The sequence below is a fragment of the Ammospiza caudacuta genome, chromosome 3, assembly GCF_027887145.1.
Source record: "Ammospiza caudacuta isolate bAmmCau1 chromosome 3, bAmmCau1.pri, whole genome shotgun sequence".
In the NCBI taxonomy this organism is placed as follows: domain Eukaryota; kingdom Metazoa; phylum Chordata; class Aves; order Passeriformes; family Passerellidae; genus Ammospiza; species Ammospiza caudacuta.
In genome coordinates this window covers 28583807-28597965 of record NC_080595.1, presented here as the reverse complement: position 1 = coordinate 28597965, position 14159 = coordinate 28583807, and positions in this window count along the sequence as shown.

Below are 14159 nucleotides of genomic sequence, written 5' to 3'. Positions count from 1 at the left end.
ATTATTTCTGTGAAGCACCTTTCATCAACAGATCTGACAGCATGTGACAAAAGGAGGCCTTGAGCATTATCTCTGGTTCATGAAGAACTGAGAGCTGATGCAACTTGCCTGAGGTCACTAGATCAATGGAGAGCCCAGGTGCCCCTGGAGCAGTTTTCCATACTGCTTCAGGAACACCTGAAATAGAATCTGGTTACTTTTATTTTGCTATCCTATTTTTCCCTCTGTAGACTTTACACTCATATGGGAGAGTGACCTAAGTTACTTTTTATTTTTACCTGGCAGACACAAACCAACAGAAAATAGCTCATCTCAGATTTTGTCAACTGTATTCAAGTGGGTATCCAAATGTTGAAGCATTCCAACAAAGATAGTTACTTTTAAAAATTAAGTTATCTCTGTCTGAATTAAGCCAGGTAGTTCCAAAATCATCTCCAGCCCCAGATGATTGAGGGCAGAAAGTCTTGCTGAGTTCTGGGCTGGGGTTCCTATGCTTGTCCAGAGAAGTACTATTTGCTTCCACATAAAAATCATGTAACCCCTGTGTCCTCTAAATCTCAACATATGATTTGCTTACCTTTAGATATAGTCTAGGATATTATGTAGCCTTAAGAGCTGTATTCAGCTATCCTAAATAATTCTATTCCATAATCAATGTCCATTCACAAGCAGTTTCTAATAATCATTCTGTCTGAAAGAATGTCATACTGAAAATGAAATTTCATGGGGGATCACAGAATCACAGAAATTCTAGGTTGGAAGAGACCTTTAAGATCATCGAGTCCAACCCATGTTCTAAAACCTCAACTAGATCATGGCACCAAGTGCCACATCCAGTCTTTTTTTAAACTCTTCGAGGGATGGTGACTCTACCACCTCCCTTGGTAGATGATTCCAGTATTTGACCACTCTTTCTGTAAAATACTTCCTCCTTAATTCTAGCCTGTATCTCCCTTGGCGCAGCTTGAGACTGTGTCCTCTTGTTCTGTCTGTTGTTGCCTGGAGAAAGAGACCGACCCCCAGCTCACCACAGCCACCCTTCAGCAAGTTGAAGAGAGTGATAAGGTCACCCCTGAGTCTCCTTTTCTCCAGGCTGAACAACCCCAGCTCCCTCAGTCGTTCTTCATATGGCTTGTGTTCCAAGCCCCTCACCAGCCTCGTTGCCCTCCTCTGGACACGCTCAAGCATCTCAACATCCCTCCTAAAGTGAGGGGCCCAGAACTGGACGCAATACTCCAGGTGAGGCCTCACCAGTGCCGAGTACAGGGGAAGAATGACCTCCCTGCTCCTGCTGGCCACACCATTCCTGATACTGGCCAGGATGCCATTGGCCCTCTTGGCTACCTGGGCACACTGCTGGCTCATATTCAATCGACTGTCAACCAGCACCCCCAGGTCCCTTTCCACCTGAGCACTGTCCAGCCACACCGTCCCCAGCTTATATCGTTGCAGGGGGTTATTGTGGCCAAAGTGCAGGACTCAGCACTTGGACTTATTGAGCTTCATCCCATTAGATTCTGCCCATCCATCCAACCGTTCCAAGTCCCTCTGCAAAGCCCTCTGTCCCTCTAACAGATCAACACACGTTCCCAGCTTACTGTCATCTGCAAATTTGCTAATAAAGGACTCTAAACCCTCATCCATCAATAAAAATATTAAACAGAACTGGCCCCAGTACAGATCCCTGAGGGACACCACTGGTGACTGGTCGCCAGCTGGATGCAGCACCATTCACCACCACTCTCTGGGCCCGGCCATGCAGCCAGTTCTAAACCCAGCAAAGAGTGCTCCTGTCCAAGCCACGGCCTGCCAGCTTGTCTAGGAGAATGCTGTGGGAGACAGCGTCAAAGGCCTTGCTGAAATCCAAGTAAACAACATCTACAGCCTTCCCTGCATCCACTAGGTGGGTTACCTGGTCATAAAAGGTGACCAGGTTGGTCAAACATGACCTACCCCTCCTAAATCCGTTCTGGCTGGGTCTGATACCCTGGCCATCTTGTAAATTTTGCATGATGGTGCTTAATATAAACTGTTCCATTATTTTGCCAGGTACTGAGGTCAGGCTGACTGGTCTATAATTGCCAGGATCCTCCTTTGCACCTTTTTTGTGAATGGGTATCACATTGGCCAGCTTCCAGTCATCCGGAACCTCACCAGTGAGCCATGACTGTTGGTAAATGATGGAGAGTGGCTTTGCAAGCTCGTTTGCCAGCTCTCTCATTACCCTGGGGTGGATCCCGTCTGGTCCCATACATTTATGAATATCCGAGCATTTCAGTAGTTCTATGACTGCCTCCTCTTGGATAATGGGGGAACCATTCTGCTCCCTGTCACCATCAACCAGCCCAGGCAGGCAGGTGTCTTGAGCGCAAGTCATCTTCCCACTAAAAACTGAGACAAAATAGGCATTAAGCACTTCTGCCTTTTCCTCATCTTCAGATACTAAGTTCCCTCCTTTGTCCAATAAAGAACAAAGGCTGGTCTTACCTTTCCTTCTACCATTAATGTATTTGTAAAAACATTTTTTATTATCCTTTACAGAAGTTGCCATTCTAAGTTCAAACTGAGCTTTGGCCTCCCTAATTTTTTTTCTGCATGCTCTAGCAGCCTTCTTGAATACTTCCTTAGAGACCTGACCCTTCTTCCATCCTCTTTTTATTCTTAAGTTCCTCCAAAATCTCCTTGCCCGGACAGGCTGGACATTTACCCCGTTGACTGATCTTTGGGCACACAGGGATGGTCTGTTCCTGTGCCCTCAAGATCTCTGTTTTGAGGTATGCCCACCTTTCCTGAACTCCTTTGTTTTTTAGGACTGCTTCCCAAAGGACGCTATGAATAAGTCTCCTAAAAAGGTCAAAGTCTGCCCTCCAGAAGTCCAATGCAAGAGTTTTACTGGTGCTCTTCCTGACTTCACCAAATATTGAGAACTCTATTATTTCGTGATCACTCTGCCCCAAGCTTATACACATATCTACTTCTGCTTGGATGTTTTCATTTGAATTTTCTTTTTTTCATAGTAGTTTTGGGCATTGTTTCACTAAGACACTTCAGCAAATGCTTCCTTTTCATCATGTAAGTAACAGAAACATCTTGTACAAAGCAGGGCTTCTACAACATAGTCTTTTTCCACCTGACATACGGAAAGGACTTAAACATGTTTATGCCTTGTGTTGAACTGGAAACATTGCTCTAGTGACAGAATCAGGGCTACTGGCAGCAGTCACCATCCCAATCCTGCTGCACCACTGTAACTCACACCTGATCTGGAAAAGTCTTTTTATTCAACTCCTGTGCCCTTTACTGAGGGCATCACCAGTAGTTTTGGAAAGGACACTTCTTTTTGAAGCCTCTTCTTCAATTCTCTATCACGTACAGCTTTTAAACCAGTACATAGACACAGTGTTAAAACCAGGACAAATACAGGAGAAAGAAAAAAGGAGAAAAATAAGGTTTGTTTTCTGTCAGAAGAATCTCTGCTGTAATGTGGTGCCTGCTGAAATTAAGGACAAAGACATGGACCAGAACAACATCTGAAAATAACAGTGCACAGAAGACTCTGCATTGATATGTAATATACAGAAATGTTCAGACTTCAATAACGAACATACACTGTTAATTAGGTTTGAGTTGAAAATAATACCAAACACTCTGTGGGGATTAGAACAAAGACTGTGAGCATGCACTTACACTGAGGGTGATTTTAGTCAGCTTTTTTGTGGGTTAAAATTAATGAAAGGAGAGAAAGAACCAGTGGAATATGAATAGAAACAAAATTATGTAATTAACCAAAGTGATTTTTAGATGTATAATCAGTTTCAGATCCTAACACTTACTGCTTTCAATAGCAGTTTAAAACACTACTTGGTATGTTAAGGATTATGTGCATGCTTGAATGAAAGTAGGAATTTGGGATTTGGATTATTTCTTTGATCATTTAGGGTATGGCATTGCTGCCCCATGCGTGCATATCTAAATGGGATGGCCCACATGAGTAAGGTTGGTCATGTTCATGTGTGGCAGCCACACATGTAACCTCTGTCCTGAGCCTTTGATTGTGATGAGTTGGTATTTTAAATTTTTTTTCTCTATTTCAATTGTAAAATCAATCAGAAATGCAAAGAATTGAATTTCATTTCCACATTAAAAAGAGGCTAAACATGACATTTCTCTTTGCGTATCTAAGAAACAATTAAAGTAAGTTGGCTGTAAATTTCTTGGCTGGAAAAGAGAAAATTCATAGGAAGAATCCTGGTCTAAATGGTCATTTGGCTGAGCCCAGCAGGGCCTTGTATCTTCATTCAGATCAGTCCCTCAGACACAGTAGGGAACTCCAGGCCTGAAGAGATCAATCTGCAGGTTTGGTTTAAGTCAGGGACTCCCAGGCTGGGAACTCAAATAATAAACTCAAATAATCTATGTCAAATAATCAAGCACAGAGATGGCGTTGCCAAACACTGGGTTTTACAGGTTTCCAAACCTGTGCTTCAAATGCACACAAGGGATATTCTTCATTTTATTTGCAGGCTTGGTTGCCACTCTAGAAATCATCTGCTGTCAGAGGATGAGCATAGTTGATGTCTAAAAAGAGGTGCACAAGATACAGAAGTCCTTACGTCAAATTTTGCCTGCTTTCACGGTGTGAAAATGTCAAAATCAGTTTGAAATTCAACTGATCTATGGATAATATAAAAATTTCACAAAACTATAAGGTAAAAGTATACTACATAAACCCACAGCATCAAATCATCCACTAATATAAATGCACAACATATCTACCTTGTCTAGTTTCTGTACATTTCCCACATATTTGTGTAATGGAGACTTTCTCTAAAAAATGAAAACTGATTCGAATCATGTAATCCAAGATTTTACTTTGACAACCAATCAACATGTAGGGAGCGACACTGTTATCTTCTCTGTGAGCTCCCTTCCAGATTTTCAAATGCTGGAAAGATTATAGCAGCATGTAATGAGCTACATGTACACCCATGCTATCTGACATCATTAGTCTGTATACACACACCCCTAAAAAAAAATAACTGTGTGCTCAGATATCTCAGCCTGTCGTCCTGACAATTACTCAAGTAATCTTTTCACTAGGAGCCCTCACCATCTTACTTCTTTCTCCTCAATGTGAGCAGATACTTCCCATGTCCCCACCAACACTACAGAATTATGAAGAGTGAGATGGAGGATGGTTCCTCAAACCCAGCTCATATATTCCTAGATTTACTTCAGTAAACCACAAATGGGGCAAAAAACCCAAACCAAACCCAAACCAACCAAACAAACAACAAAAACGCCCCAACTCCATAAAAGTTGTTTTTAATTGGCAGTTTCAAGTGCTATTACAAGGAAGACAAATTTTGTAGTTACCACATCAAGATAACAATAAAGTGTTTGGGTTCTCCTTTACCCTGGATTCATCTATGTTACACACTCCCAAATCAAGTCAGAGTACTTCAAACACACATGGCACGAAATAGAGGCCGACTAGTAAGACTTGTATGTATCCACTGTGCATGTATAAGCTCAGTACATTCCTTTTATGTTATCATATATTTTTCCCCATGACTTTCTCTGGGACAAGATCATTTTGCTTGCACAAGTTTTAGCACAGCTGAGTCCTGACCAATGATGCACACTCTGAGTGCTGAATATCATAAGAGTCAAAAACTTGCAGGCACTATTCCTTTACCATTGACCAGTTTTGAATTATCAAGGCACTGCAGCAGTTCTTCTAAAAATAGGATTAACACCATCATTTTTAGAGCAACGGCAACTACTTTTGATAGTCTGCATTTTAGAACTGCAAAATAGCTAGAGGAATAAATTCTTACTAAAAGAATTATTTTTTTATCACTGCAGATTCCAAAAGAAATAAATGCTGACCAGGAGAGAGAAGATATATGGATTTTTCAGACAAGACAGATATCTCCAAATGAAAAAGTTTAAATGAAATCCGGTCTTGACCAATTCAGGAACTAATTAAAGTGGTGTTGAAATCTCTGAGAGTACACGGAGGACAGGAACAAGAAGAAAAGAGGAAGAAGGAATGTCAGAATAATTGCTGAATTCACAACCCACTCAAGTCCTGGAAAGGTTCTAGAGCAAATGATAGAGCAAAAACTTTCAACCACTGGAATATAACAGTGATAAGAAGAGTAAGGAAAAGACAGGATATGTCATCTCAGTTTCTGTCTTTGATGGATTACTAGGTTTAGTATGTAACAGGAGAGAAGTAGATGTATTTCAGCTTGAATAAGAATTTTGACATGTAGCACACAACTATATAATATCAGTGAAACAAATAGTTTAAATGAAAACATCACAATGTTCACAACTGAGCAAAGAACACTAACTGGTGATTTGCTGCTGAAACAGTTTATACACAGGAACAGATATCTGAAATAACCTTGAAGTATTTGTACTAGAAATTATTTATTTTAATGAATTATATTCATTATATTTCCATTACAATGGAAAAGGAAAGGCGAAATCTGTACAGATAGCAATCAAGTAAGGAGATTCTGCCAGTAGATTCATGACCTGATCCTGTGCTCTAGGACTCTTGAGTAGTATGGAAATACTGGAATACAATAAGGTGATAAAGCACTCCAGAACAGTCAATAAGTCCAAAACTAGAAGATGAATCTTGCTAAAAACTGCTTTCAAATATTACAGTTTGGGGGGAAACAAATCACAGGTGCCAAGATAACCAGCAAGAGAAACACATGATCTTCCTTTTCCCCAATGGCAATTTTAAGCAACTGTGTTAATAGCAATTGCAAACAGGGCACAGTGAGTTTGGAGATACTACATAGATACAGCAATGACAGTCTATTGGCCAGCATAGCTGCAGAGGTGTGTGCACAGAACAGAAAAACCTCCAGCCAGTCACATCTAAGAAGGTGTTTTGTTGGCAGATTGCCTGAGAAAGCTCTTCCCAACACCACCTGGCATGAAAGCACCAACTAGAGAAACATAACCAAGACAGCCAGCCGGGCATATAGGAAGGAAACTTTTTACAACAATTAAATTCATTCAATTAAAGACCCATTTGACATTGTGAGGGGGAAAAAAAAATCCAGCTAAAAACCCCCACAAGGTAAACTTCCTACACAATTAGGTTTTGTTTTCTCTGTTTGGACGTTCAATCTGTCATCACAATGTCGTTGAAACCTTGTTTACAATGCAGACAGGTTACAATGGAGCAAAGGAGATAAAAGTTGGTGACAGACAAGGTCCAGAAAGGATTTTTATTGGCTGAAATCAATTTTATCTAGGAAGTCAGTGAAGAATCATACTGCAAACTAATTCAAACCATACATATATTTCTTTCTTTCAAACATTTCTGAATATTTTGGAATAAAGGGAATAATTCTGGGCATTCATACAACTAAACTGAAATTATAGTCAGAAGTTATATGAGTACTCAAAAATTATTTATTTTTGCAAATAGTTTGCTGAATTTTCTTCTCAGATATGCATTGCCATGTGGCAGGAGAAAAACCAAGGCTGACTGGAAGTTTGAACACAGGGCTGTTTGTGAGGCCACATGTGAGAAATATAGGTTACACTGTGCTTTGCTTTTGGCATCTAAGAAACCTGTCTGAGTGAACATACCTGCCAAAAGTTACATTAGTAACAAGGTATCTTCTGTCTGTGCCAGCACATTTCCCTTCAAACATGGAAATAACTTACCCCACGTGTCTGGCCTTCACTGATGCTTTGAAGGCCGAAACATCTCTGCTGCAAATTAATATGAGTTTTTGCTTTGGATGAAGGGACCAGGCTGGTGACTTTGTGGTATTTGGAGCACAAGGTGAGAGACTGAGAGAACTGGATTTGTCCCGACTTGAGAGGGCAAAATAAGATCTTATGATTTTATTCATCTATATAACATATGCTTCTAAAGAAGACAGAGCCAAACTTCTGGACGTGCACAGGAAAGAGGCAATAAACACAGGCTGCAACCAAGGAAATTCCAGTCAGGTACTGGGAATTTTTTTCATCATTAGAGTGGTCACAGACTGGAACAGGTGTGCAGGGGGACAAGGAGTCTCCATTCTTGCAGGTGTTTGAAACCCAACTGGTCAGAGCCCTGAGCAGCCCAAGTTATCTTTGTAGCTGGATCTAATTTCAAAGTTGGATGTGCTCTAAACATGCCTGTTGGACCAGACAGCTTCCAAGGATGAATTATTCCCTGACTGAGGGAGCTGCTGCAAGGCTGCTCAGCTCTATTAAAAAGGTGCCTCATAAGAAACAGGCCCTGATCTTAACAGCATCAACAACAAAACATCAACTTTTAGATGCTTCTCTCTGCTCCATATGCCAGCAGGTTATTAAGAAAGGTTATTGCTGTTCAGATCTGCCCCAGAATGTGTTGTACATTCTATCAACGCACAAAAACTTCCTGTGGTTGTATTTTCTCAAATGGGAGTTTTTCCTTCATGGGCACTGCTTCAAAGACCTTACAAGAAAAGGGAGGTGCAGGCTTTGTTTTTTTATCTTGTACTGACAGAAGAGAGACATCCCCTCGTTATGCTTGCACTAGAACACAACAACTCTGGGTTGGTTTTATTTTTCTGTGTGTATGTTTGCTTTTGTTTTTTAACATCCCTAAAAGCCTCCTAGTGTTAGAACTAAAAACAAGCGAACAAACAAAAAACCCAAACAGGATCTGAGCTTCACGTTACGTTTGTATCCAACATCTGCAATCTGATCTCAACGAAACAAGGGGTTTGTTTAGAATGAGTCTGGATTCTAAACAAACAAGTGAAGAGTTAGAAGATACTCTCAAAGCACATACAAAACACACATTAAATAGACACTGCACAGGACTTGGAGATTTTTCTATATTACCCAGTTCTTCACAAAAACACTAAAGAAACTTGGCCAAGATATTTTGTTTTTCTCGGTCTTGCTTCTCTCCCATAAAAATGAAAATGATGTCACCTTTTTGCCACTCTTTCCCTTTCTAAATATACAGGGCTGAAAAACCCATGGGAAGGAGTTCTGTCCTATTTCACTATGAACTAACCAGCAGTCAGTCTATTAAAAAAAGTATGAATAATATATGGTGAACAGAAAGAAAAAGAAATAAAGAAAAAGAACAAGTGCTCCCTTGCAAATATACTGATTTGGCTTAATTGAAAACCTTATGACTCTTGGAGGGGAAAGGCTTTCCCCACATTCTTACACAGCACTGTCTGTCTGTTGTGCCATCCAGATTGTGTCCAAAAGTCCACAACAAAAGTCTCCCTCCAGGACAGCTTCTTTTGCAAGAAGCATTTCCCACTGGGATGCATATTTAGAAACAATCCCCTAGGATCTGTGTGAGGAATCTGATGGAATCTAAGCCTGTGGCACAGAAAGCAGACACCTGACACATGAAGACAGGACACGGTGTCACATGAAGACACATCGTCAGTTTGTTTCATCAGTTTGCATAAATCTGCAGAGCTGGCTTTGGGTTCTAAACCAAAATGCCCATGCAGGTAACACTCTGCAGAGTGTAAAAAAAGCATTTAAATTGATGAGAAAGGCAGGGCAGGCCTCAGTGCTGTTTTGGTTTCCAGAGTTCTTGAGAACATTCACTTTCAGGCCCTATTGTGAAGAGGTTCTCCAATTTCCCCTCAAAGCAAGCCTTCTCCTTGCCTATGACATTCCTAGTTATTTTATAATCCAAGCTCTCACACAAGCAATGGCCACAGAGAGGGCCCTCATGCCAGTGTGTCCTAAGAGAACAAGTCCTTCATTGTTGCCCAAGCATCCTATGTCAATACAATAAAATCACTGTCTTCTGTTCTCAAAGTTCCATTTGTTTATGATTACAATGTTTATTTCTTGCTGTGAGACTATAACTCTGCATGCTTTCTTCTGTTAAAATACATTTCACCATTACATTTGCATTCATTTTAAAGGACAACCCTGTAATCCTTTTCCCGCCCCTCACTCACTTCTCAACTTGTTGCCAGAGCAGGAAAATTCTCTTGCACATATGCAGAATAATATCATGTTTCTTTTTTAGAAGTGTTAATAATCGGGTTACAATGGCATGCCTGTGGTGACAACATGTAAAAAAAAAAAAGTATTTATGTATTTGCTTTACATAAATTTAAACAATTTAGGCAAAACCAACGTGAACAACTGTATTTTTTTAATCACATTGGAATACTACTGAAAGCACCACAAAGGTCAGGAGACAGAGCTTCTCTCCCTTGCTCTATAATTCTGTAGCAACACTGTTTTCCAACTTGTGCCTTCTAACCCAAGACAGAAAACACCCTGTGATCTTTTTTCCAAAGTGCTCTGAAATAAAGGATGGATCAATCCAAACACATCATCAGTGCAGATTAAGATAGCTGTGGTGCTCCCAAGTTTGCAGTGTGCGGGCCTTTCCCCTTAAAGGACGAGGTCTGTATGGGAGAACAAGTTTGCTTTCAAGTTTCCACCAGTGAGCTCTCACAATTCAGTGGCAGCCACCAGAGCCCTGCAGACAGGAACAGCAGAAGGAGCAGCAGAAACTTTCCCCCATGGGCTGCTCTGCCCAGCCCACAGACCTGCTCTGTCCTTGAGCTCATGCTCCACTGGCAGACAGGATGTGGCTGCAACCTTACTGCTTGCAAGGAATTATTTTCCTCCAAGTAGCACAATTCCATAATACAAAAGTGAGGCAAAGCAGAAGCCCTGGTGCCTGTAACACAGTTAATGCAGTAAGAAGTACTTTTTAGCACAATCAGCTGCTCCAGAAAGGATGCAGGATGCAGTGCTGTCAACACCTGTACCAGTAAAAATCTACCTTCCATTAGACTCCTGCCAGAGCAATAATAAAAAATGTTTTCTGTCATTTCCCTTGGGAGTGTTAAGCCTCACCTCCCTGGAGAGGTTTGTGATAAAAGTCTGACTGGGGTTGGGATGAAAGCAGCCGCCAGGTTCTAGCTGCTCTCACAATATAGACTTTGTTTAATGTGCCATAGAGCAATACAAACTACAATATATCTAAAATAAATATTTGCCTAGTTCAATAATTATGCTGAATGGTTCCCTGTATTTATTATACCAGAAAGAAATGCATAAATCACCTGATGTTATATCTCTGAAGAAACTTCCTTTAGCTGGGGCATCAGGAAGTGGTTCACAGTTGAGTTGGAGTAAAGGGGAGGAAGAAAAGGCTGTAAAGTAATTAAAAAATATATATTGGAAAAAACCAAAACAACAAGAAACAAGCAAAAAGAAGAAACAAAATTGTTAGCTGATGCTACAAAACTTTCTAACAGGTAAAATGCAACTGCATATGAAAGGACAGGTGCACAGATGCACCACAGCTCCAAGGGATCTTCTAATAAAGATAACATCTTTACTAGCAAGGACAAAGTCCATTCTTTCCTGTTAAAGATGCCCATGTAATTCCAGTGCAACTTAAATAATCATAGCTAAATATTGACTGTTTGTGGAACAGCCTTAATTCCTGAACTCTGCAAGATATATTCATGTAACTGCACCACACCAGCTATCGGACACAAATCTTTATGAAGAACCAGAGTAAAATTGTGGATTCTTGACTGCCTTGGCTCTTTCTGCCTCCATTGGCAAGGAAAGGTTTATTCACAGTTTTAAAGAAAGACACTACTCTCTGGAGAATTTGCATGGATGTGGGTAAGAAAATACTCAGCAGCTACATTTCTATTTTTTCTGCCTATCTCTTGATGTAAAACTTATTATTGGGAGCAAGTCAGGAAAAAAAAAAGGCACAAAGCCACAAAAGACTGACCCAAATAACTTGAAGGCATTGTGAGCAATAAAACATCCAAATTTGCATTTAGAAATGTTAAATTCCTATGTGGCAAGGGAACTGTGACTTATACAGACATTGATACTAATTCACAGACATTGATACTAATTCACAACCACCTTGCCAGTTGAATTTGTACTGATCATGCAGCTAAATTCACATCTAGAAAGACATAAACCTACAGATGTAAGAAGACATATGAACCCAGATTTAAAACAGGTTGGAATAAATAACCTTACTGCACTAGAAAACAAAACAAGGAGCACAACACACTAAGTACAATTTTTACTTGTTACAAACAACAAGATCTATACTTAATGTTGTCTCATTACTATATCTTAATTCTCCAGCCTGGGTTTCTTATTTTCAGGTATCATGAACTGTCCTGTTCTTTGCTATTCTGATTTTTAAAACTATCATTGAAATAAATCTTCTGTAAGATTAATTTGCATGACTCATTTATTATTTAGGCTGGCCTTGCTGATCTTTTAATTCTATGTTGTCACTTATTTAATACCTCATGAACAGTCTTGAGCCATATCCATCCTATCCTATCCTTCCCATGCTCTTGCTTTATCTTGTGCAGCGTTGCAGTTTCTGTATTGAACTGTTCTGCCTACTTTAGTTTTATGTTTCACAATGAGGCAAGCTAAGACTTAAACATTTTGCTAGCTTTGGGTTGGTGAAATTTCATCTTCTGTTTGCATTTCTAAGGTTCTGTTTGTTGGGGTTTTTGGTTTTGTTTTGTTTTGTTTTTTTTTTTTTCATCCAACATACTCTTGGACTCCAGTGTCAGACAAATATTTTCAATAACTATACAGAGCACATTTATTAATCTAATAACTGAAGAATCCCTTCTCTAGAGGAAACTGTGTCAGAGCAGGAGTACTGACAGGATTTGTTCTGCTGCAGTGATCTGGATATTATGTATCTTAACTGAGGAACTTGAGCATTAGCCTCTAATTTTCCAGGACAATGCTGGACAAAGTTAACCATAAGGAAGTGGTATTTTAACACACTGCTTTGAACCAGATATTTGGCCAATAGTTCCCTTTGTTATCATTGTGACTGGCCAGAAGCACTAACGTTATATTGCAGCTCTCGGTGAAAGGCAGTGAAGAAAGCAAACTATACCTTTTGCTTATATCTTATTTTAGAGAGCTTCCAAGGAATCAGTGCAACAGGAGGGTAAGCAAAGTCACCAAAGGCACACAAATTAAGGCCAGAGTACAGCACATAAGCAGACAAGTGGGTCAGAGGTGTTTGTGGGCCCTTTGCTCACTAACTGTACTGTCCTTAAATAATGGAAATATGGGCAAAAGATGGATACAAATAACTGGACATGAAAGGCATGACTTTGTTTTGAACAGAACAGATATTCTTTTCCTCTGTTGAATTTCAGTTCATTCACACTACTGTATTTGAACTCACTGTTTAACTGCTAGGACCATGGTGGGATCTATCAGCTACTGTTCCCATTACATATCCTTTTTGTAAATATGGGCACCACATCAAAGCTGGGGACAGGAAAAGAGTGCCATTGAATGAAAATGATTTCAACATATATATATGGATTGTTCTCATGTAAAATCAAAGAATAATTAGTTTGAAAAGCTAGAGGAAAAAGGTCCCTTTAATTTTCCAGCATCATCTAAGATGCTCCAACCCTCATTAGACCTCAATCAGGGTCATGTAACTGCAGGCCATTTACAAAAGCACTGAGTCAGGAGTTCTATTACAAAAGAAACAACATTGGAATGGAAAATAATTAGTTTATGGACTTAATTCAAAATTTTCCAACCCTCCTTACTTTGGGAAAAAGAAGTATGGAAATGTATCAACCACAAATAAAATGCATTAACCATGAACATCAGGTGCCACTTTTCTGTGCAGGAAAAATACAATCTTTGGTTTACAATTTGGAAAAACTCATAGATCATTTACATATAGCAAACATACTGTCAGGAGGAACTGAGGATGATCTTAATAAGATGGAAATTTCTTGGCACTTACTAAAAGTTCTTGTCTTAGTTTATCCCAGTCTAGTAAAGAACTGGAGCCATTTGAAGCCTCATGTTAAAATATCTCACATCACACACTTGCTCCTCTTATCTTTGTATTGTAATTAATAAATGTAGAACTGTTGATGTTTCAGAACATTCAACAATTCTCATTATTAACACAGCAAATGATTAGGAAACAATTATAAAGACAAACAGCAGAAGGAAAAATAAAGGCAAATGTAAGTCTATTCCTGACAGTTACAGAGACACAATTTTAATGTTTGCACTCAGCCTGTTCCCCAAAGAGTCATGTATTTGACACATCTTTTGGGAATTTATCAAGTACATGGATTATGACT